The sequence below is a fragment of the Schistocerca piceifrons genome, chromosome 10, assembly GCF_021461385.2.
Source record: "Schistocerca piceifrons isolate TAMUIC-IGC-003096 chromosome 10, iqSchPice1.1, whole genome shotgun sequence".
Lineage (NCBI taxonomy): Eukaryota > Metazoa > Arthropoda > Insecta > Orthoptera > Acrididae > Schistocerca > Schistocerca piceifrons.
The window spans coordinates 28,562,592-28,586,449 of record NC_060147.1 but is presented as its reverse complement, the minus strand read 5'-3'; positions in this window follow the sequence as shown (position 1 = coordinate 28,586,449).

The following is a 23,858-nucleotide window of genomic DNA, read 5'->3' as shown; positions in this document are numbered from 1 at the left end:
AGAAGGTGTAAGTCAACTACCCTGGCCAGCAAGATCTCCGGATCTGTCCCCCATTGAGCATGTTTGGGACTGGATGAAGCGTCATCTCACGCGGTCTGCACGTCCAGCACGAACGCTGGTCCAACTGAGGCGCCAGGTGGAAATGGCATGGCAAGCCGTTCCACAGGACTACATCCAGCATCTCTACGATCGTCTCCATGGGAGAATAGCAGCCTGCATTGCTGCGAAAGGTGGATATACACTGTACTAGTGCCGACATTGTGCATGCTCTGTTGCCTGTGTCTATGTGCCTGTGGTTCTGTCAGTGTGATCATGTGATGTATCTGACCACAGGAATGTGTCAATAAAGTTTCCCCTTCCTGGGACAATGAATTCACGGTGTTCTTATTTCAATTTCCAGGAGTGTATTAATCATAGAGAGTATTTCACCGCAACGGTTTCTTTTAACTGTCGACTTTCTCGACAACGGCTGAGAAGTGCATCTTGGTGCTTTGCCACATTACACCTCTGGCCATGAGCTTTTATTATGCGCAGTATGAATCGAATCTGAAATTCACAATTGGCGGCCTCCCCTTGTTAGTACAATATTTTCACCACAGTGGTAATGAAGTGTTAAGCTCGCATCACCCATCACTGGTTCTGTGCGCATGAGGATGAATTGCCGGATCTCCCCTGGCCAGATGTCAACAATACTCAGTATTTGTGTTCTACTTTGGTGAGAAGTACTCATTGTCACAATCCAGCTCCATCACCATTACCTGAGCTTAACACGGTTTCGAGCAATAATGGTATACGATTCCCTTTAAAACCATACAGGACCTATATTTATTGATTTGGCTGGGAGCTGTTTCGAATGCCAATGGTTTTCCTACACCGTATTGAGTGTCTGGTATTTTCATTTAATGTCACCTAGACGACTCCGCTACGGATATGTAAGTACCAGCAACTAACCAAGGGTTTAGTGTGGCATTTCTGTTTCCCCGACGTGCGTGCGGTAAATGTGGAAACGTGAACTGCGGCGACGTCACTATGAAATATATCCAAAGATGACCAACATGCTGTTATTCTTTTCTTAGCCACCGAAGGATAAAGCAGTAGACATCCATCACACAATGTAGAACGTATATGGGGCTGCAAATCTATTGAAAACAGTGACAAGAGATGTTGCTGCTCCGTGAAACCGCGCGACCCCATATCGCAAATGTCGTAACGCAGAAGCTACTAAACACCTTTTTCCAAAGCTGTTTCACAGAGGAAGACCGCACTGCAGTTCCTTCTCTAAATCCTCGCACAAACGAAAAAATGGCTGACATCGAAATAAGTGTCCAAGGAATAGAAAAGCAACTGGAATCACTCAATAGAGGAAAGTCCACTAGACCTGGCGGGATACCAATTCGATTCTACACAGAGTACGCGAAAGAACTTGCCCCCCCTTCTAACAGCCGTGTACCGCAAGTCTCTAGAGGAACGAAGGGTTCCAAATGATTGGAAAAGAGCACAGATAGTCCCAGTCTTCAAGAAGGGTCGTCGAGCAGATGCGCAAAACTGCAGACCTATATCTCTGACGTCGATCTGTTGTAGAATTTTAGAACATGTTTTTTGCTCGAGTATCATGTCGTTTTTGGAAACCCAAAATCTACTATGTAGAAATCAACATGGATTCCGGAAACAGCGATCGTGTGAGACCCAACTCGCCTTATTTGTTCATGAGACCCAGAAAATATTAGATACAGGCTCCCAGGTAGATGCTATTTTCCTTGACTTCCGTAAGGCGTTCGATACAGTTCCGCACTGTCGCCTGATAAACAAAGTAAGAGCCTACGGAATATCAGACCAGCTGTGTGGCTGGATTGAAGAGTTTTTAGCAAACAGAACACAGCATGTTGTTATCAATGGAGAGACGTCTACAGACGTTAAAGTAACCTCTGGCGTGCCACAGGGGAGTGTTATGGGTCCATTGCTTTTCACAATATATATAAATGACATAGTAGATAGTGTCGGAAGTTCCATGCGGATTTTCGCGGATGATGCTGTAGTATACAGAGAAGTTGCAGCATTAGAAAATTGTAGCGAAATGCAGGAAGATCTGCAGCGGATAGGCACTTGGTGCAGGGAGTGGCAACTGACCCTTAACATAGACAAATGAAATGTATTGCGAATACATAGAAAGAAGGATCCTTTACTGTATGATTATATGATAGCGGAACAAACACTGGTAGCAGTTACTTCTGTAAAATATCTGGGAGTATGCGTGCGGAACGATTTGAAGTGGAATGATTATATAAAATTAATTGTTGGTAAGGCGGGTACCAGGTTGAGATTCATTGGGAGAGTGCTTAGAAAATGTAGTCCATCAACAAAGGAGGTGGCTTACAAAACACTCGTTCGACCTATACTTGAGTATTGCTCATCAGTGTGGGATCCGTACCAGATCGGTTTGACGGAGGAGATAGAGAAGATCCAAAGAAGAGCGGCGCGTTTCGTCACAGGGTTATTTGGTAACCGTGATAGCGTTACGGAGATGTTTAATAAACTCAAGTGGCAGACTCTGCAAGAGAGGCGCTCTGCATCGCGGTTAGCTTGCTCGCTAGTTTTCGAGAGGGTGCGTTTCTGGATGAGGTATCGAATATATTGCTTCCCCCTACTTATACCTCCCGAGGAGATCACGAATGTAAAATTAGAGAGATTAGAGCGCGCACGGAGGCTTTCAGACAGTCGTTCTTCCCGCGAACCATACGCGACTGGAACAGGAAAGGGGGTAATGACAGTGGCACGTAAAGTGCCCTCCGCCACACACCGTTGGGTGGCTTGCGGAGTATAAATGTAGATGTAGATGTAGATGTAGAACTCAAGTGGGACACATTCGAGCACCCGCCCTACAGTCCTGATTTCTCTTCATGCCATTATCACGCCTTCGGCCAGTTAGAAAAGGCCTTGAAAAGTCGACAATTGCCCTCCGACGAGAATGTGTAGCAGGCAATAACTGAGTTCTTTACGCATCAGGATACGTTATTTTGCCAAACGCTTATCTTTAACTTGGTCCGTATCCCAAGACTGGAAAGTTGCACAGGTTACACCAATATTCAAGAAAGGTAGTAGGAGAAATCCACTAAATTACAAGCCCATTCGTTAAAGTCGATACGCAGCAGGATTTTAGAACATATATTGTGTTCGAACATTATGAATTACCTCGAAGAAAACTATTTATTGACACACAGTCAACATGGGTTTAGAAAACATCGTTCCCGTAAAACACACCTAGCTCTTTATTCACATGAATTATTGACTGCTATTGACAAGGGATTTCAGGTGGATTCCGCATTTCTGCATTTCCGGCAGCCTTTTGACACTGTACCACACAAGCGGCTCGTAGTGAAATTGCGTGCTTATGGAACACTGTCTCAGTTATGTGACTGGAATTGTGAGTACCTGTCAGAGAGGTCGCAGTTCGTAGGAATTGACTGAAAGTCATCGAGTAAAGCAGAAGTGATTTCTGGCGTTCCCCAAGGTAGTATTATAGGCCCTTTGCTGTTCCTTATCTATATAAACGATTTTGGAGACAATCTGAGCAGCCGTCTTCAGTTGTTTGCAGATGACGCTGTCGTTTATCGACTAATAAAGTCATCAGAACATCAAAACAAACTGCATAACGATTTAGAAAAGATATCTCAATAGTGCGAAAAGTGCCAATTACCCTAAATAACGAAAAGTGTGAGATCGTCCACATGAGTGCTAAAAGGAATTCGTTAAATTTCGGTTACACGATAAATCAGTCTAATCTAAAAGCCGTAAATTCAACTAAATACCTAGGTATTACAATTACGAACAACAATTGGAAGGAACACACAGAAAATGTTGTGGGGAAGGCTAACCAAAGACTACGTTTTATTGGCAGGACACTTAGAAAATGTAACAGACCTACTAAGGAGACTGCCTACACTACGCTTGTCCGATCTCTTTTAGAATACTGCTGCGCGGTGTGGGATCCTTACCAGATAGGACTGACGGAGTACATCGAAAAAGTTCAAAGAAAGGCAACACGTTTTGTATTATCGCGAAATATGAGAGAGAGTGTCAATGAAATGATACTGGATTTGGGCTGCACATCATTAAGATATGCGTTTTTCGTATAGACGGAATCTTCTGACGAAATTCGAGTCAGCAACTCTCTCCTCCGAATGCGAAATTAATTTTTTGACACCGACCTATATAGGGAGAAACGATCATCACGATAAAATAACGAAAATCAGTGCTCGTACGGAAAGATATAGGTGTTCGTTCTTTCCGCGCTCTATGCTAGATTGGAGTAATAGAGAATTGTGAAGGTGGTTCGATGAACCCTCTGCCAGGCACTTAAATGTGATTTGCAGAGTATCCATGCAGATGTAGATTGTATCGGTATGTTGACTGCCTCAATTCTCACGGCGATTGCGCCTGATTGGCATACCGATTCAGCACTGTCAGGCTCTGAAAGCGAACCTTTTCAATCGTCCCTCTGATTTACATGGAAAAGAAAGAGACAAAGAAAAAGAGGCGCGCTGCTGTGACCGTCCACGGAGTTTTTCTTTTTTTTAAATTTATGCGTCTTAAAACTTTATTTTAACGCTGTTTTTCGTCAACGATAGCATTGCGTCATATCAGCCCGTACTTTTTTTTTTTTTTTTTTTTGGTCATCAGTCTACTGACTGGTTTGATATGCGGCCCGCCACGAATTCCTTTCCTGTGCTAACCTCTCCTCTTCATCTCAGAGTAGCACTTGCAACCTACGTCCTCAATTATTTGCTTGACGTATTCCAATCTCTGTCTTCCTCTACAGTTTTTGCCCTCTACGGCTCCCTCTAGTACCATGGAAGTCATTCCCTCATGTCTTAGCAGATGTCCTATCATCCTGTTCCTTCTCCTTATCAGTGTTTTCCACATATTCCTATCCTCTCCGATTCTGCATAGAACCTCCTCATTCCTTACCTTATCAGTCCACCTAATTTTCAACATTCGTCTATAGCACCACATCTCAAATGCTTCGATTCTCTTCTGTTCCGGTTTTCCCACAGTCCACGTTTCACTACCATACAATGCTGTACTCTAGACGTACATCCTCAGAAATTTCTTCCTCAAATTAAGGCCGGTATTTGATATTAGTAGACTTCTTTTGGCCAGAAATGCCTTTTTTGCCATAGCGAGTCTGCTTTTGATGTCCTCCTTGCTCCGTCCGTCATTGGTTATTTTACTGCCTAGGTAGCAGAATTCTTTAACTTCATTGACTTCGTGACCATCAATCCTGATGTTAAGTTTCTCGCTGTTCTCATTTCTACTACTTCTCATTACCTTCGTCTTTCTCCGATTTACTCTCAAATCGTACTGTGTACTCATTAGACTGTTCATTCCGTTCAGCAGATCATTTAATTCTTCTTCACTATCACTCAGGATAGCAATGTCATCAGCGAATCGTATCATTGATATCCTTTCACCTTGTATTTTAATTCCACTCCTGAACCTTTCTTTTATTTCCATCATTGCTTCCTCGATGTACAGATTGAAGAGTAGGGGCGAAAGGCTATCACAAATCAAAACATATACATACGCCCTGCTCGTTCACGCACACATCAGATCTTCAATTTGAAAATAACTGCAAAGTACAAGGCTGGCAGTCTTGCTTTCTCTCTGAGCACTATGGGACTTAACATCTATGGTCATCAGTCCCCTAGAACTTAGAACTACTTAAACCTAACTAACCTAAGGACGTCACACAACACCCAGTCAGTCTTGCTCCAATCATCCGTACCTTTATAGATGTGAAGGAGCATACGATTCTACTGACAGACAGTCGTCACTGAACATCTTATAAGAATAAGGACACGACGCAAAAAACACCACGACGCAAAAAACACCACGACCCAAAAAACACCACGACGCAAAAAACACCACGACGCAAAAAACACCACGACTGATCAAAGAGAGACTGGCTGACACATCAAAAGTTAAATTAACGGGTGAAATCTCTGACCCCTTCATGATAAAAACTCGAGTACTTCAGGGTGACAGATTATCCCCCCTATTATTCTACCTATCCCTCGACGAAGTAATGAGGGACTGAGAAAAAAAACTGAAAATCCAATGACACTTGAAAGAAAAATCACTAGTACGATCCCGGGGCAACGTAGAGATCTCAAACGCAGCTTTCGCAGACGGCCTGGTGGTACTCTCGGATAACGAAGCAACAGCAACCAAACAAATAGAAGTACTAAAAGAATGTGCAGCAAAAGGAGGCCTGCAAATCTCTTTCCAGAAGCGTGAATTATTTTGATCAAAATTAAACATTACGCACAAAATACGGGAAGACAAACAGCATTTCAATATACAGGTGAAATCCTTGAACATACGGGAGGAGAAAAGATCTTACAGAAGACTGGACTACATAAACTGAAAAGACCTTACGTCAGAACCAAAGACATATATAATCAGAAATGCATGTCAATTCAGACAAAGATCAGACAGTGGAGCACAGTAATCAAGTCTGAAATACTGTATGCAAGTGATACACTAACCATACGACATGAAAGCATTCTGAAAGAAGAACAGATATTTAAGAGAAAAATTCTTAGCCTAAAGCTGACAAAAGAGACACACAGATTACACTCCAGGAAAAGCACAGAAAAGATGTCAAATCTAGCAGCAGATGTCAGAAAAAGAAGGTTAAAGTTCTACGCGCACACTAGCAGGCTATCACCAACAAGGCTCACCAAAAGAATTCTGACATAGATACAAGGGGTCACGTCAACAATACCATGGATCACACATGTCAGACTTACGTAGAAAAACGACAAATCGATCCAATAGAAGTTCAAAATAGAAATACACACAAGGATAAGGTATACAAGGGGAATTTAGGTCAGAGAGTAAAGTCCCAAAGGAACACATGACGAAGTGGATTGATGACAGAAAGAGACTCCATGGAGAAAAAAAATTAGAGAATTGTGGAAGATCAGAAAGAATGCTGAAATGAGGCAGAATGCTTTGCGACAGGGCAAAATAATGTGTACAGTGGTAGTAATGGGATGGCTATTTTTGACGGTCAACAATGCAGGTAAGCCATGTGTTTCACTGTACAGTGTATGTTTGTACGGACTAGGCATCAGTGCAGGCTGCTTACGAGTAGTGCACACTTCGCATTTGCATTCAGAGGTCGAGATTGACGTGCAATGAAAGAACTAAGAGAGGTCTAAAAAGGGTAGATTATGGGGTCTCCATTAGGTGGAGCATCAGTAACCAAGACAGCTAATTTATTGAATGTTTCAAGAGCAACTGTTTCAACAGTAATGACAGCCTACACAAAACATGGACAGATGTCACCGCGGAAACGTAATAGTGGCCGCAAATCACATCTAAATGACAGAGATCGTCGTACGCTAACACGAATTGTGTCAAATGGTTCCAATGGCTCTGAGCACTATGGGAATTAACATCTGAGGTCATCAGTCCCCTAGAAGTTAGAACTACTTAAACCTAACTAACCTAAGGACTTCACACACATCCATTCCCGGGGTAGGATTCGAACATGCGACCGTAGCGGTCGAGCGGTTCCAGACTGAAGCGCCTGGAACCGCTCGGCCACAGCGGCCGGCACGAATGGTGTCAAAACAACACAAAACTATGGCGACTGAAGTAGACTCCAGAGCTCAGCTGCCAACTTTGAGACCTCGTATCTATAGACACTGTCCGCCGAGAACTCCACAAAGCGAATATTCACGGACGATTTGCTGTACCGAAACCATCAGTGACGACAACCAACGCCAAGAAGCGTAAAACATTGTGTCAGGAGCATAAATCCTGAAAGCCTGATCGGTGGAAACACGACATATGGTCCGATGAGTCAACGTTTTCGTTATTTAAAACATCGGGCCAGGTTTACGTCTGGAAAATGCCAAAAGAAGACTACAATCCTCATTTCTTGATTCCAACGGTTAACCATGAAGGTGAAAGTGTGATGGTGTGGGTAGCCATGTCATGGTGTTCTGCTGGTCCCATCGTTAAAGTGTTACAGCCAACGAGTATGTGAACATTTTAGGTGATCAGGGGCACCCAATGATTCAAATATAGTTCCCCAACAATGATGCCATAATTCAGGACGATAATGCTCCCGTTCACACAGCCAGGAGAGTACAATCGTGGTATGAGGAGCATGCAACTGTACTGCAGGGTCTTACCTCGCCAGCACAGTCCCCGGACTTAAACATTATGGAATACTTGAGGGCGGTATTGGAGCCCAGACTCCAGAGCAGATTTCCGCCTCCCTCGTCACTACTTGAGTTAGAAGAGGTTCTGATCGAACAGTGGCGTAAGAGACCACTGGAGCTATACAATCATTAGAAATTCTTCCAATTCATATGTGGAAGGATGGATAGTTCTGAGATCTCTGTCATGAACGTCACTTTGGACGTGTGTGAGACAGAGTTGGGTTGTTTTGGGGGAAGAGACCGAACTACGAGGTCATCGGTCTTATCGGATTAGGGAAGTCGGCGGTGCCCTTTCAAAGGAACCATCCCGGCATTTGCCTGGAGCGATTTAGGGAAATCACGGAAAACTTAAATCAGGATGGCCGGACCCGGGATTGAACCGTCGTCCTCCCGAATGCGAGTCCAGTGTCCTAACCACTGCGCCTCCTCGCTCGGTTTCATATGTGGCATACAGCAAACCAGTGCATAACAGTATTGGTTAAAAACAGTCGTGGTTTCAATTTTAGTTTTTTATTCTTCAACGACGTGTTTCGCCATATTTAGGCATCTTCAGGTTATCTTTTCTAGATGGACGCGAGAGGCACTAAGAACTGCATAACGCGTTCCCGTTCGCAGCAGCGAGTAATAGAGTAAGATAGCGGCTCAGGTAGTAAGCATCCATCTAGGAAAGATAACCTGAAGATGCCTAAATATAGCGAAACGCGTCGTTGAAAAATAAAAAACTAAAATTGCAACAAAACTGTTTTTAAATAATACTATACAATCATTATATGCCAGTATTCAAAGATGAATCGCAGCTACATTACGAGCAAATTGGAGTCCAGCCTCTTATTAATAAACCACTCCCAACCAAGCACAGGTGTTCACATTATTTTGCCTATCCCCTGTATGTATATAGAACATGTGACTAAACAGTTCGCTAAAAGGTTGATTAACTCGGAAATGTCAACAATAACTTCTTAAAAGATATCAGAAGATAAGATTCCTACAGCAACGCAAAAAACAACTCGGAGCAGCACCTTCCACCCCTAAATCGCGACAGCCCACACAACAGCTCCGTTTCGCGTGTCACATATACGTGGGCGCCGCGACTTCGACGCCGTAAAGGCTGTAACGACCTCTCTGTGAAGTACAATTACCAGGCCAGGGCGGGGGGAATTACTTTCCGGAGACGGGAAACTCGTGGCGGCGCTGTTTCCCTTTGTTGTGGCTCTGTTTTATAGTTGTGTGCTGCGCGTCTGGGGAGGCGGGCGGTCCATGGCGGACTGCCAGGAATATTGGCCGGGCAGTTCCCCGATACAGACGCAGCGCACGTAGCATCGCCACGGCCACGACCGCACGACCGCCGACCCGCGCGATGGACGACCGGCCGCTTCTTTGTCCGCCGCCTTTTGTTTTGACTGGAGGATCCAGACAACGGGGCCGGCTGTCGCAGGTTTCGCCAACAACGCACCCACCAGGGCAGCTCAACGCCCCGCATTATTTTGTCGCGGCGCTCGGAACGGACTGGCTGATTCACCTTTTGTTTATGTCTCTGCTGTTTCTAGTCTACTGACTAAGCTTCTATCGCCATATGAAAAAAGATTAACTATCAGAAATAGAATACAGTGAGCGACTGTGATCAGTTTAGTTTTTGGAGAGATGTCTCAAGATGTGAGCAAATGCAGCTGCTACGACTTACCACAGAAAATACATTACAAAAGGCTAACCCATGTTCATAGTACTTTATTTAGGTATGGTGCCTTCTATCGGACATGCGTTACTATACAGGGTGTAAATTTTAAGTTGACAAACCAGAATAACTCGAAAAATAAGCTTCACACGCAAAAATGAGTAGAATCCGAAGTTGATTATTTTCGAGGGAGACATGGTTCAAACGGTTCAAATGGCTCTGAGCACTATGGGACGTAACTTCTGAGGTCATCAGCCCCCTAGACTTAGAACTACGTAAACCTAACTAACCTAAGGACATCACACACATCCAAGCCCGAGGCAGGATTCGAACCTGCGACCGTAGCGGTCGCGCGGTTCCAGACTGTAGCGCCTAGAACCGCTCCGCCACCACGGCCGGCGAGGGGGATATCTGCTGGTGCTAAAATTAGCCCGTCACCCAAGGCACCTGGAGATGGGGCTGGAAGCAACTTTAAAATTTCAAATGGGAACCTCCATTTTTTATTGCAGAATCAGATTCTACATAAAAAACTTCGTACATTTTGTCTTAAACATTTGTTTTAAATCTTGGCAGTTGGCGCTGTAATTCAAGCAAATCCATGTTCTCCTTTTTGGCATGGGAAATGGTTACGGATAAATAAAAAATACTTATTTACTTCGTAAATTTTGATTCGCTAAAATTAAAACTCTCCCTCTCTCACCATAGGGTGGGGTTGAGAGGGAGGAATAGAGTTTTACACATGTTGACCCAATCTGAATCTGCGAAAGAAATTAATATTTTGGTCAACATTTGTAAGGCTCTAATTCCTCTCTCTCAAATCCCACCCTAGTTTTAGCGAATCAAAATTTGCGAAGTAAGTAAGTATTTTTTTTATTTATCCGTAACCATTTTCCACGTAAAAATGAGAACTTGGATTTTCTTGAATTGCAGCGCCAACTAGCTACTATCAAAACATATGTTTAAGACAAAATGTACGTAGCTTTTTATGTAGAATCTGATTCTGCAATAAAAAATTGAGTTTCCCTAGTTGAAATTTTAAAGTTCCCTTCCGCCCCACCCTCAGGGGGCTGGGGTGGAGGAATAATTTCGACACCAGCAGACGTCCCCCTCGAAAATAATCAACTTTGGATTCTACATATTTTTGCGTGTGAAGCTTACTTTTCGAGTTATTCTGGTTTGTCAAATTAAAATTTACACCTCGTATATGAGCCTGACGTTATTTCAATCTTTCAGTGCAAATGCACATAATGATCGATGTCTTGCGGGAATACAGTAGCCCTGCGAGCGAAGATATATAATGGTCAGGAGGCACTACTGTACAGTGTGCGGCATACAGAGCACTGGGTCGCAAGGGAGACGTGGCTGGCTCAGAGCACTATGGGACTTAACGTCTGAGGTCATCAGTCCCCTAGAATTTAGAACTACTTAAACCTAACTAACCTAAGGACATCACACACATCCATACCCGAGGCAGAATTCGAACCTGCGACCGTAGCGGTTGTGGTTCCAGACTGTAGCGCCTAGAACCGCTCGGCCACTGCGGCCGACGAAATTTGTAATCCCGTTTCGTTTTTTTGCCAGCTCATGGAGAACGTTTTTGCCCGTTCTGTTGGATCTTGTAGGTTCTCTACTAACTCTGCTAAATCATCATCAACAAAAGCTAAGCAGTCAGTTTCAAGAGTTTCGCTCTTTATTTCAAATTTTACTTTATTTCTTCCTTATTCTTCTGTTCTACTTCTTCATTCTCGATTTACTTCTTACAAAGCGCAATTGATTAATACTCGAGACAGTGCATCTCGTAGCCACAGAATCTGGGAGTATTTACAGGTCAGCCTTCGATAAGCTTTCTGTTTACTGCACTTGAAATACTCTCTAGATTGTCAGTTGTTTCTTAGCATATACACTGCAAAGAAAGGGATTGGAAAATTGTGAAAAAATATATTAAAGTCTGATAGCGAGATGTCGGCTTACCAAGAGGGGAAAAAGGAAAACAAAAAAAAAGAAAAAAAACGGTGAGGGCGAGAGTTGGAGATTGAGGGAGAGAAGAAAAGATAGGGATGAAAGGGAATAAGTGTGGGGAGTGTGAGGGGCGATTGTGTGGACACCGGGGCTGGGGTCCGGCGTATAAAGGTAGCCGCAAGTGCAGGACAGGACACGGCGGAAGGATCTGCACAACAAAAAGCGGGCGGGGATAAAAGCGACACGTCCAGTATTTTTGGCAGCGAGATAAAGGCGGCCGGCAAAAAGACAGCCGCCCGCTAACCAAATTGAATTTCAAATAAGCTAGTTGATAAAATTCAAATATGTGGTCGGCCATACAATTCATAGCACCGCCAGGCGGTAGGGGGTAACGACGCCAGGAAAAGCAAGGCGTGTTGCTGGGGTGGTGGGGATGTGTCGGCGAGGGGAGCGGGAGGGGGAGGGAGACTGTGTACTCTATGTACGCGTGATATACCGCGCACGTGATAAATCTGACGCCTTCCCCACCCACCCTGGTGGTCTTTTCATTTTCATATTTTTTTGTGTCGTTTTATCTGCTACCTCGAGGGCTGGACACGTCTTTCTCCGACGACGGGCAATGAGAGGAAGGGAGAGGGAGAGACAGAGACAGAGAGAGAGAGAGAGAGAGAGAGAGAGAGAGAGAGACAAAGAGAAAGAGCGCATAGGATATTGTCTGTAGCTTTGTAGAGCTGGCTTTTCTTGCAATACAAAATGAGCGTTTTCTGTCTCTAGTTAAATTTCGCTCCATCGACATTGCGAGAGGTTTCGAACACCCGGGAACTAGTGACCAAATACGTCGCAGTCGGCAAGAGCACAGTATTTCACCGAAGTGGAACGTGGATATCTAAAATTGGGGAAAGGAAGATATTAGAAAAATGTTGCAATAGAAGCTGAGTGGTCAGTGTAGATGGCTGCGATGCGGGGGATCCGGATTCGATCCCCGATACTGCCAAGAATTTTTATTTGTTAAGTGTACTGGTGATGCTAACTGGTGATGCTAACTTGACCGAGTACTAAAGGCCTACACTGATGTTTCAAGCATCTTCTTGCTTCCCACTGTTGAAGAGCAATTCGGGGATGGCGATTGCATCTTTCAACACGATTGAGCACCTGTTCATAATGGACGGCTTGTGGCGGAGTGGTTACACGACAATAATATCCCTGTAATGGACTGGCCTGCGCAGAGTCCTGACCTGAATTCTATAGAACACCTTTGGGATGTTTCGGAACGCCGAATTCGTGCTACGCCTCACCGACCGACATCGATAGCTCTGCTCAGTGCAGCACTCCGTTAAGAATGGGCTGCCATTCCCCAAGAAACCTTGCAGCACCTGACTGAACGTATGCCTGCGAGAGTGGAAGCTGTCATCAATGCTAAGGGTTGACCAACACCATGTTGAATTCCAGCATTACCGATGGAGGGCCCCACGAACTTGTTAAGTCATTTTCAGCCATGTGTCCGGATACTTGACACAGTGTAGTTTACTTTGAATACTTTAGAGCTATGAACCGGAAATGTGTGGTTTATGAGAAGCTGCTGGATCATCAACTCACTACGGAAAGTTATTTTTCTAGCTGGGCTGCCGGTAGCACAATGGCACTCACCAGTGATTTCTTCCGCTGATTTCATGCGATTTTCTACAAACATCTTCCGTAACGCTCGACGGTCGCTGTCGGTCAATATTTGGGATCTACCTCGTCTTCGTTTACCTGGGCTAAGTCGCGTTTTCATTTCACAATCACGTCACAAATAGTCGATTTGGGAAGCTTTTGAAGGATTCAAATGTCCCTCGTGCATCGGTTATCGTACTGAACCGTGCATTTGAAGTCACTGAGGTCTCGTGAAATGAAATGATCGTATGGCATTGTTGGCCGGATTCGGAGTGCAAGTCTTATTTCAGTCGACGCCACATTGGGCAACAAGCGTGCCGATGATTACGAAGAAATGATGATGAGGACAACACAACAGCCAGTCCACGAGCGAAGAAAATCTCCGACCCGCCCAGGAATCGAACCAGTGCCCGCTGCATGGGAGGCAATGACGTTACCACTCAGCTAGGCAGGCGAACGCTGAGCTTTCCTGACCGAACCATCTTTTATACAGGTGAGTTCCCATGCAGTGACAGCTAGTGGCCTGCTCCGTATTATATAGGAGTGCGTGCCTACTTGTGATCAGATAATGTATGATGGACTATGGCGTAAGTGTGTGCCTAGTTATTGTGTAACGTATTACTATATTTACGACGTTTCTCGTCGAGCCATATACGTTATCTCGCATTTCTAGCTGCTTCTCTCACACAAATAATGATAAAATTTCAGAAATTCAGGGTCGCCAACAGCCCAAGCCCTTCTTAACCATTTAGAAAAAAAACCGAGCTGGAAAATTATTAGTTTAATTACTTTAATAATTTAATTACAAGTACGCAAATTTCTTTAAGCAGCCAGATAAATAGCACTCCATGTCGTGCATGAAGCAATTTGATTAATTCAGGATTGGAAATCGGAGTAAGGCGGTAAGATCGACACCAAAGAATTAATCTTTCACGTAGATTATATATTGTAACTAAATATTTGGTTGCACATACACATAACTCGTGCCTGACTAGAAATATTTAAGTAAGAATTACGTGATAATGTAACAGAGCACAATTTAACTGCAGCAAGAAGGAAGACAGAAGACGGGGGTGGGAGACAACGATACTATCATCTCCTTGCATTCATACCATAAAAATATCTCAGTGAGATTCGCATTACGATTCCACGCACACACTATGCTGGACAGATGTTTAACCCATACACGAGGCTGTGCGATAATTATTTAACATACTAACTGCGTCTGCTGCTTGCATACGGCCGAACTAGAGCAGGTGGTGGATTACGGATCAAACTGTTGTGCTGCTTTGTAGAAAGCGCACGAAAGAACAGATATTCTTGCAGAAATTACAGCTCATTAAGCAAGCAAACTGTTAAAGCCTATTGCGGTGCCGTGGTGGACCAGAAGGGTCATTGAATACCAGACACGTGGCACAAAATCGAGACAAACAGACAAAAGCAACTTCCACAAAATATAGGATTAAAATCATTAAAAATCATACTCGCTTCGACACATTATTACACTCACGTACGGTTGAAGTGATCACAACCAGCTTTTCCTAACCGGATTTACCGTTTGTAATTCCACTTCGTCGTTGTTCAAAATGAGCAAAATAACTTCCACATTTTTAACTCATACACCCAAAAATCACCTATTTAAAGCAATATAATTATGGCACATTCGGAAAAATAACTCGCTTCACACGCTTCAGTTAAGCTGAAGTCCTAACTCAACCTGCTTCCTATCACCTGAAACCCCCCTTAAGAGCTACGATCCGTACTCACCAAGCGTTCACCGAAGAGTTCCGCTTTCTCTTTCGAGATTACCTAGCTCCCCGTACAGCGGAAGCTACCAGAGGGGTAGCCCTCCGTCACTGACCTCACACACAATAACAGCCTTCGACTAAGATGGGTAAACCTCTCTGTTAAGGTATTGGAAACCTAAGTTGGTCATCCTGTGCTCTCCTTCAAACGAGAAGCAACATCGTCTGCTCCCAGCAGACAGTGACCAACTCATCGTTTCCCACAAAACAAAACCGAAACCCCACACTAAAATACACACGTAACAGTCAATAGGCCTTATTTGAGTGCTCAGTCTTTCTGCAAGAGATCATGAATTGAGCTAAAATCACGTAGTAGAATGAATAAGTTGTACCGTGTTCGACAAGCGCCTTATGAAACGACTTCACAGAGACGTTTCATTGATTGAGCCAATCATTACTGAGTTTCAGGTACTCATGAAGAAGACGTGTAGCAGAAGAGAGAAATAAAAAAGAGTGAACAAATAAACGAGTGTGGAGAAGGCGTAATATTAATTCAGTGGGATGAATCGGATCGTCGGCTGTTCTGTACCGAAGTGTTGTTCTTGTGGTCTTCAGTCCTGAAACTGGTTTGATGCAGCTCTCCATGCTACTCTATCCTGTGCAAGCTTCTTCATCTCCCAGTACCTACTGCAACCTACATCCTTCTGAATCTGCTTAGTTTATTTATCCCTTGGTCTCCCTCTACGATTTTTACCCTCCACGCTGCCCTCCAATGCTAAATTTGTGATCCCTTGATGCCTCAGATCATGTCCTACCAACCGATCCCTTCTTCTTGTCACGTTGTGCCACAAACTCCTCTTCTCCCCCATTCTATTCAATACCTCCTCATTAGTTATGTGATCTACCCATCTAATCTTCAACATTTTTCTGTAGCACCACATTTCGAAAGCTTCTATTCTCTTCTTGTCTAAACTATTTATAGTCCACGTTTCACTTCCATACATGGCTACACTCCATACAAATACTTTCAGAGACGACTTCCTAACACTTGAATCAATACTCGATGTTAACAAATTTCTCTTCTTCAGAAACGCTTTCCTTGCCATTGCCAGTCTACATTTTATATCCTCTCTACTTCGACCATCATCAGTTATTTTGCTCCCCAAATAGCAAAACTCCTTTACTACTTTAAGTGTCTCATTTCCTAATCTAATTCCCTCAGCATCACCCGACTTAATTAGACTACATTCCATTATCCTCGTTTTGCTTTTGTTGATGTTCATGTTGTATCCTCCTTTCAAGATACTATCCATTCCGTTCAATTGCTCTTCCAAGTCCTTTGCTGTCTCTGACAGAATTACAATGTCATCGGCGAACCTCAAAGTTTTTATTTCTTCTCCATGGATTTTAATTCCTACTCCGAATTTTTCTTTTGTTTCCTTTACTGCTTGCTCAATATACAGATTGAATAGCATCGGGGAGAGGCTACAACCCTGTCTCACTCCCTTCCCAACCACTGCTTCCCTTTCATGTCCCTCGACTCATATTAACTGCCATCTGCTTTCTGTACAAATTGTAAATAGCCTTTCGCTCCCTGTATTTATCCCCTGCCACCTTCAGAATTTGAAAGAGAGTATACCAGTCAACATTGTCAAAAGCTTTCTCTAAGTCTACAAATGCTAGAAGCGTAGGTTTGCCTTTCCTTAATCTTTCTTCTAACCCTCCGTTGTGGTTGCACCTACGGTACGGCTATCTGTTGAGGCACCCTAGCCTCCACACCAACGGCAAGATCCATGGGGTGGGGGGTGGGGGGGGGGGGAAAGTAAGAAGAAAAATAATGGAAGATGAGTGGTTCTCAAGCATATGCGTAGCCCTGTATGAGGGATGCACATAACCGCGGTAAAGGGCAAGAGGACGACAATGACGCAGGCAGCTACCTCATTACCTCCCAAGGTCGCAGTTTTCTTATCGGAGGGTCACGGTACGCAAATTGAAAATCTGTCGGCCGTGATCAACAGCGTTACGCCGAGACTGAGTTCAAACACGGCGACGTTCCCAAAACTGATTTATGGGGGTCGGCGCCGCCGCTAAACGATTACAAACACACGGGAGCGCTCACACACCAACACACACACACACACACACACACACACACACACACACACTTTTGTTTTCTTCTATTACTTTCCAGACTGCGCACACAGGCAGGTGGCGGCGTAATGGCCGGGAGATGGACGGGGGTGGTGGGGAATAATTTCCAGGCGTAAATATTTGCGCCTACTTTGCCTGCTGTGTTTGTTTGGACAGCGCGGGCGACACGCCGTGTGGATGGCGGGCCCCGTGACTCCTGCTACTTGGGGGGGGGGGGGGGCGGGGGGGGCGAAGGGGGGGAGGGAGCGAAGGGGACGAAAAATGCTCTGAAGAGGCCGTGACGGCGCGGTGGAATGTCGCCCCACACCTAGGTGCTTCGTGAGAGAAGCTGGGATCGACATACGCTGTTCGTAAGGTTTTCCATTAATTTGCTATCAAAAACAGTCTTGATCACAATTTATTTATTACTACTAGTAGTGATTCTCCAGCAGAAGGAGGTCCTTACTCATTGGTCTGAAGATGACCACAGTAGTGGTCGAAACTAGTCACCATAATAAATAAATTGTGATCAAGTCTGTTTTTGATAATAAATACTTGTAACACTTTGACCACTGCTCACTCGCACAGTGTATTCAAAAGTAATTTCCATTAATTGCTACTGTGCCATAATTGAAGGGGATTGGGGGTGGGGGGGGGGGGGCGTTCACGAAAAACACACACTATCTGAACGATATACCAAATCAACAATTCTGAAGGTACTGCAATGAAATTTTGTATCATGCTTTACATGAAATTAGCACGTTTACTATTAAGTTCCTTGGATTATAAATATTTAACTTTTTTATGGAATTTTATTTTTAAAATGTACCTTTTTCTCAGAAACTGTTACACAGACTTGTATAAAATTCTCTCCGTTCAATCTCTTTGCATATAGTAAGCTTCTCCCATGAGGGTTTTTAAATAGAACGAATAGGAGAATTTTAGTTATCTTTTTAGTTATAATTGTGTAAGCGTAATATAAAATTTATGTAAAATTGCTAGCACTTTCCCGCTAATCTCAGCTTACTCTCATGACCTCAAAGTATACTCTTGAGACAACATTTATTGGGTTTGCAGAAAAAGTGCACAAAATTTCGTAATTCTGCCCTTCATAGATTCTGAGACAAAGGTATATAAACTTTTTTTAAAAAACAAAAAAAAATCATGAAATGCAATTTGTAGCTCAATTTTTTTCCTACGTCGTCTGTTGAAAAGTCCCCAGTTTTGTACACGGATTAATCTTTCCATTCAGTTTCCCGTCTCACTCGATTCACCCTTTTCTTGAACCTTTCAAGGATTTCTGTGTAAAACACTTGGTTGGTAGTTTGTCCTAGAAGAACAAATTCTTTAGCCATGATAACCCTTATTGTCAAAAAAGCAAATTAGCAGTGTTTTGATCTTCGATCTGATTCAAGCTTTTTTCGGTCGAGGAAGTGTCTTTGGGTGCCACTTTCACGTTGCCGCTTTGTCTCAGGACAAAAATCCCGGACTCATCATCTGTTCAGATGGCTCTGAGCACTACGGGAGTTAACATCTGAGGTCATCTGTCCCCCCAGAACTTAGAACTGCTTAAACCTAACTAACCTAAGGACATCACACACATCCATGGCCGAGGCAGCATTCGAACCTGTGACCGTAGCGGTCGCGCGGTTCCAGACTGAAGCGCCTAGAAGCGCTCAGCCACATCGGCCGGCCATCATCTGTGATCACATGACTAAACCATTTGTGGTCATTGCCATTTCTCCCAAAAAGATCAACACACCTTTCTTCTATTGTCCTTCAGCTCGGTTGTGAGGTTTCTCGGCACCATTTTGGCACAAACCTTTCACAAGCGCGAAACTACGGTCAAAGTTTGATGTACAGTGGAAGCGTTAACCAGGCTGCCTATCATCCTTAATGTTAAACGTCGGTCTGATCGCACAAGAGCACTCGCATTTTTTGCGTTTTCGTCGGTCTTTGAAGTTGAAGGTCCCCTGAGCGATGTTCATCTTGAACGTGTTCTCCGCCTTCCAGAAGTGATTTGTGTCAGCGAAAAACTTTTGCTGTTGGTAAGGAATGTTCCCCATAGGGCTGTTTAAACTTTTCCATGGTCACATACTCGGATTCTCCAACTTGACGGCATAACGTTGGTCTAAATTCTGCTGTTCCATTTTCGTAAGACACAACAGGAACAGAATTTCCCTGATGGCATTCTCAGAAATCACGTGGTAGCTGTACGGAGCTGAAACTCGGACTGAGTGAGTGGAAGGGATGAGCACGCCCGTCTACGGAAGTGGAGTAACACAACGTTGTCAGACCGCTCGCTGTGTTCCAAGTCTCACTACTTTTCTCACACACCTCGTATTCCACAAACTCGGGCCTCTCTCGTCGCGACGAAGGCGTTTGTCACAAACGGAGAATTCGGTCTAAATCAAGCGTATCACTACATGTTCTTTTACGGACACTTTGCATCTAGATAAGGCTACGCACAGGCCGCACACCCGCGCGCGCAAAGTTCGCGGCTTCCACACAGTTCGGGAGCGGCCAGCGCAGCCGTGAGCGAAATACGTCGTCCCGGTCACGTGCCAGCAGGGTCGCCAACTGCGGCGCAGGAACAAAAAGCGACAGCCGGAACCTGTCTGGTTCCTCCCTCTCCCCCACACTAGCCGCCATTGTCCCGACCGGAGACACGCGCGCCCCACGTGTACCTGTCACGTGATTTACGGAGTCCACGTGACCTCCGCCGGCGCCGCCGTAAATCCCCGATACACGCCAGGCCGTCCACGTTCGCAAAAACACGACTGCCGGGGGAACCCCCGCCACTGACTCCTGTAGCACGGCTGCCAACTGTCTCCAAGATTGTGACCAACTGTGTACATTTCTCCGCGACTACATATCCAAGAGCTTCAAGATTTTTGTTGTTTCTCGAGCAAATTATAATTTAAGTATTTTTGTTATCATGTTATAAGAACAGTGACTGTACGTACTACAGATAATCGGCATCCGTTGAAATAGCAGTAATTGATCATATGAGTGTTGTTATACATCACTAACCAGTGACTCTCAAAAAACCCAAAATTAATGCGATTTCGACACTGATAATCTTAGAGTTCTTCTTGGTTCAAATGGCTCTGAGCACTATGAAACTTAACTTCTGAGGTCATCAGTCCCGTAGACGTAGAACTACTAAAACCTAACTGACCTAAGGACATCACACACATCCACGCCCGAGGCAGGATTCGAACCTGCGACCGTAGCAGTCGCGCGGTTCCGGACTGAAGCTCCTAGAATGACTCGGCCACAGCGGTCGGCGTTTAAATACAAATTCCTGTTCGAGACGAGAGACGTCCCTTGTTAGAGCGGGAAAAAATCTCGTATCACTGCTACACGCACATTAGAAGGAAGCACTGTTATGAGAAGTGGGACTCGACTGCTGTTTGTTTCTCTCGTTGCAGGGTTACCAACTGTTTGCGGCTCCAGCTACTGGGCTGAGGTGTATGACGGTGTAAGCTTCCTCGCTGCACATGAGGACGGGGCGTTGGAGGGATAGCCCCTCCTGGCGATGTTTGCACCGCAACATACTTGCCTTCCAGTCAGCACATTTCTCGCGTTATGTGAGAAAACTTGTACAGCGCTTGTCTTGGCGTTTCAACTGCACTTATCTCTTCAAGAGCTTCCGAAGGCTTTTGAAAATAGTACACCGTTTTGTGGCAGCAATAGCCGGTAACCTGTTGAGGGAGAAAGCAAGTCCTCACTCTGCCAGCCGAGGTGTTTTTCTTGTTGTGAGCCGATTTTAAGCGATCGACGCATTGCGAGATGCCAAGCCTTTGCTCGTTCCCTGTAATAGAATTTACCTTCTTTTCCGGATTTCCCGGTCGCCTTATTGTTTCCTCTTGATGGTGTGGTACTGCTATGCAGCGTCATGTATCTGACCGCTGACTCGTTTCCCGGCTACAGAGGGGCCAGTACTGTAGGAAAGCTTCTACGTTTAAAGAAAACTACGAAATCACGAAACACGGTTTTCGTTATTATTCCATATTCAAGTAAGTTCTCAACTCATAACAGCTGGTAATTAAGAAAACTTTCGTGGCAACATGTACATACATGATGCTTTAGTACTTGATCAAAACCGTAAGTTCGCACTTAATTCGAGATTGCATGGCATATAGTCCATCTAGGTAACAACATTCGTATTTCTTTAGTGCTCGACCATTGTCATCAGGTCTCTCTCTCTCCTTTTAGGGTCCATCGCACCTCCAAAGCGCATGACTGGAATGTCCAAGTGACCCCTTACTGACCACATTACACATCCGTCCTCGCTTTCTGTGCTGTGCCCACATTTTTCTTTCTTGTATCTGCACATAAATTGTGTGTGTGTGTGTTCTCGTTCGTGTATGCGTGTTTGTGAAGGGAGCTATAATCGCTGTGTGTGCAAATTACTGGCGATTGCTGGGGGGGGGGGGGGGGTCCTTTCTCTAGAATACGTTTCATTAGTTTAAATAGCGTCTGTTTTATTATGAAGCTTATCTGATCATTTATTATGTGTTTCTTCTCTATTACTGATTCTTGAAGTTTGGAAGTTCTCTTGTAAGTTTAGGAAATGCTTCTTGTTGACGAATCAATTTTCATGTTCTTTTCTGTTGTGGTAAGGCAGTGGTTTTCTTGTGGGAAGTGTCCTGCAAATGTACAATGACTGGGATTCTAAAAAAAAAAAAATATATATTTTACACACACACACACACACCCACACACACACACACACACACACACACACACTCTTTATTCGGAAAATATAAAGACTTACATTGCGACAGCGCCACTACCAAAACAAAAAGGCCGAACGGATCCACCGAGCGAGGTGGCCCAGAGGTTAGCATACTGGACTCGCATTCGGGAGGACGACGGTTCAATCCCGCGTCCGGCCACATCCTGATTTAGATTTTCCGTGGTTTCCCCAAACCGCTTCAGGCAAATGCCGGGATGGTTCCTTTGAAAGGGCGCGGCCGACTTCCTTCCCCATCCTTCCATAATCTGATAAGACCGATGACCTCTCAGTTTGGTCTCTTCCCCCGAAATCAACCCAACCCCAACGAACGCATTCCGCAATGGCAAGACCAAATACATGAAACAGCGAAACGACAGTGGTCCTTCTCAACACAGAAACACGTGAATATTTGGTGCAATGAAGGTGCTCTGTGCTAAAATCCGACTCATACACGTGGAAGAACAAGAGAAGTAAATAACAAAAAACGATAACAATTAACACTGATAAAGTAGTAGGTAAAGCATGGGAACTTTTCATGACCCAGCAAACAAAACTGTAAGAGAAAAAGAAACCATATAGTTACAGTGGTCGCAGAAGGTACTTTAATCTAAAGCGAAACGCCTTCAGTCTTAATAAGACTTTCATTACAGTTGTCCAGAGATTGTCTTACGCTTGATCTGTGCTTTACAATGACGTACTGATCTGTGTTTTACAATGACGGACTAGTCTTGCTGGGGCTGTCTTGTACCCGCGAGAAGTGTGTCAGCGCTGGGGCGGCGGACTTGTCCACGCACCTGCCTCTCGCGGGCCAATCAGGATGCGGCGCGCGGCGCCTCACCTGTCGCGTCGGCCAATGGGAGGAGGGCACGGCTCGGCGCCCGCCAACGAGCGTCCGGCAGGTGGGCTGCGCCAGGTGAGAGGCGGCGTCGCGGGAGGCGGCGGGGGCGGTTACCTGTCTGCGCTCGCCGCCTACCGAGGGGGCGGGCGGTTGTTTCCGTAAAGGCCGGTTCCCACTAGAGCGCGGCAGCGCGTCGTGCGGCAACGGCAGCTACAAGCGTTTTCCGCTTTGACGCGGCGGCTCGCGGAATTGGCGTTCCCATCTGGAAGCGGCAGACGCTAGCGGTAGCCAATGACGGACAGCCACTGAGGTACGGGGTGGGACCCAGCGAAACGACCGGTGTGTTTGAATAACTATATCTTATACCTAAATGAAGGAAAGACACGAAGTTGGGTGAAGACACACAGATTTTTCATTTTCTGTACAATGTACTCTTTTACATATTTCATTATTCATGTTTTCTCATTTCAACATAAACAGATTTCATGACTACCGTTCATGATTGTTCACTATCTCCTAACACATTGAAACAATGTACGATAAAAGAGATTATTCAGATAGTTAAGCGTGACAAAAATTTAAAGTGTGATACGGTAGCAGGTACAGGAAAACACTAAAAATACAAAGGCTTGTGGGAAGGGATGAAAGTGGAAGCCACCTGATAGAATTTCGCACAGAGCATAATGTAATCATCGCCAGCACCTTGCTTAAGAATCATGAAAGAATAATACATACTTGGAACAAAGTTTTCGAAACCAGATTTTAAATTATAAGATATTTCCTGATGCAGACGCAAACCTACAATAATTTATTGGTTACGAGCTGCGGTTTACAACTAAAGAGACAGTAAACGGTAGCAAATTAAGGAAATTGAACTTGAATA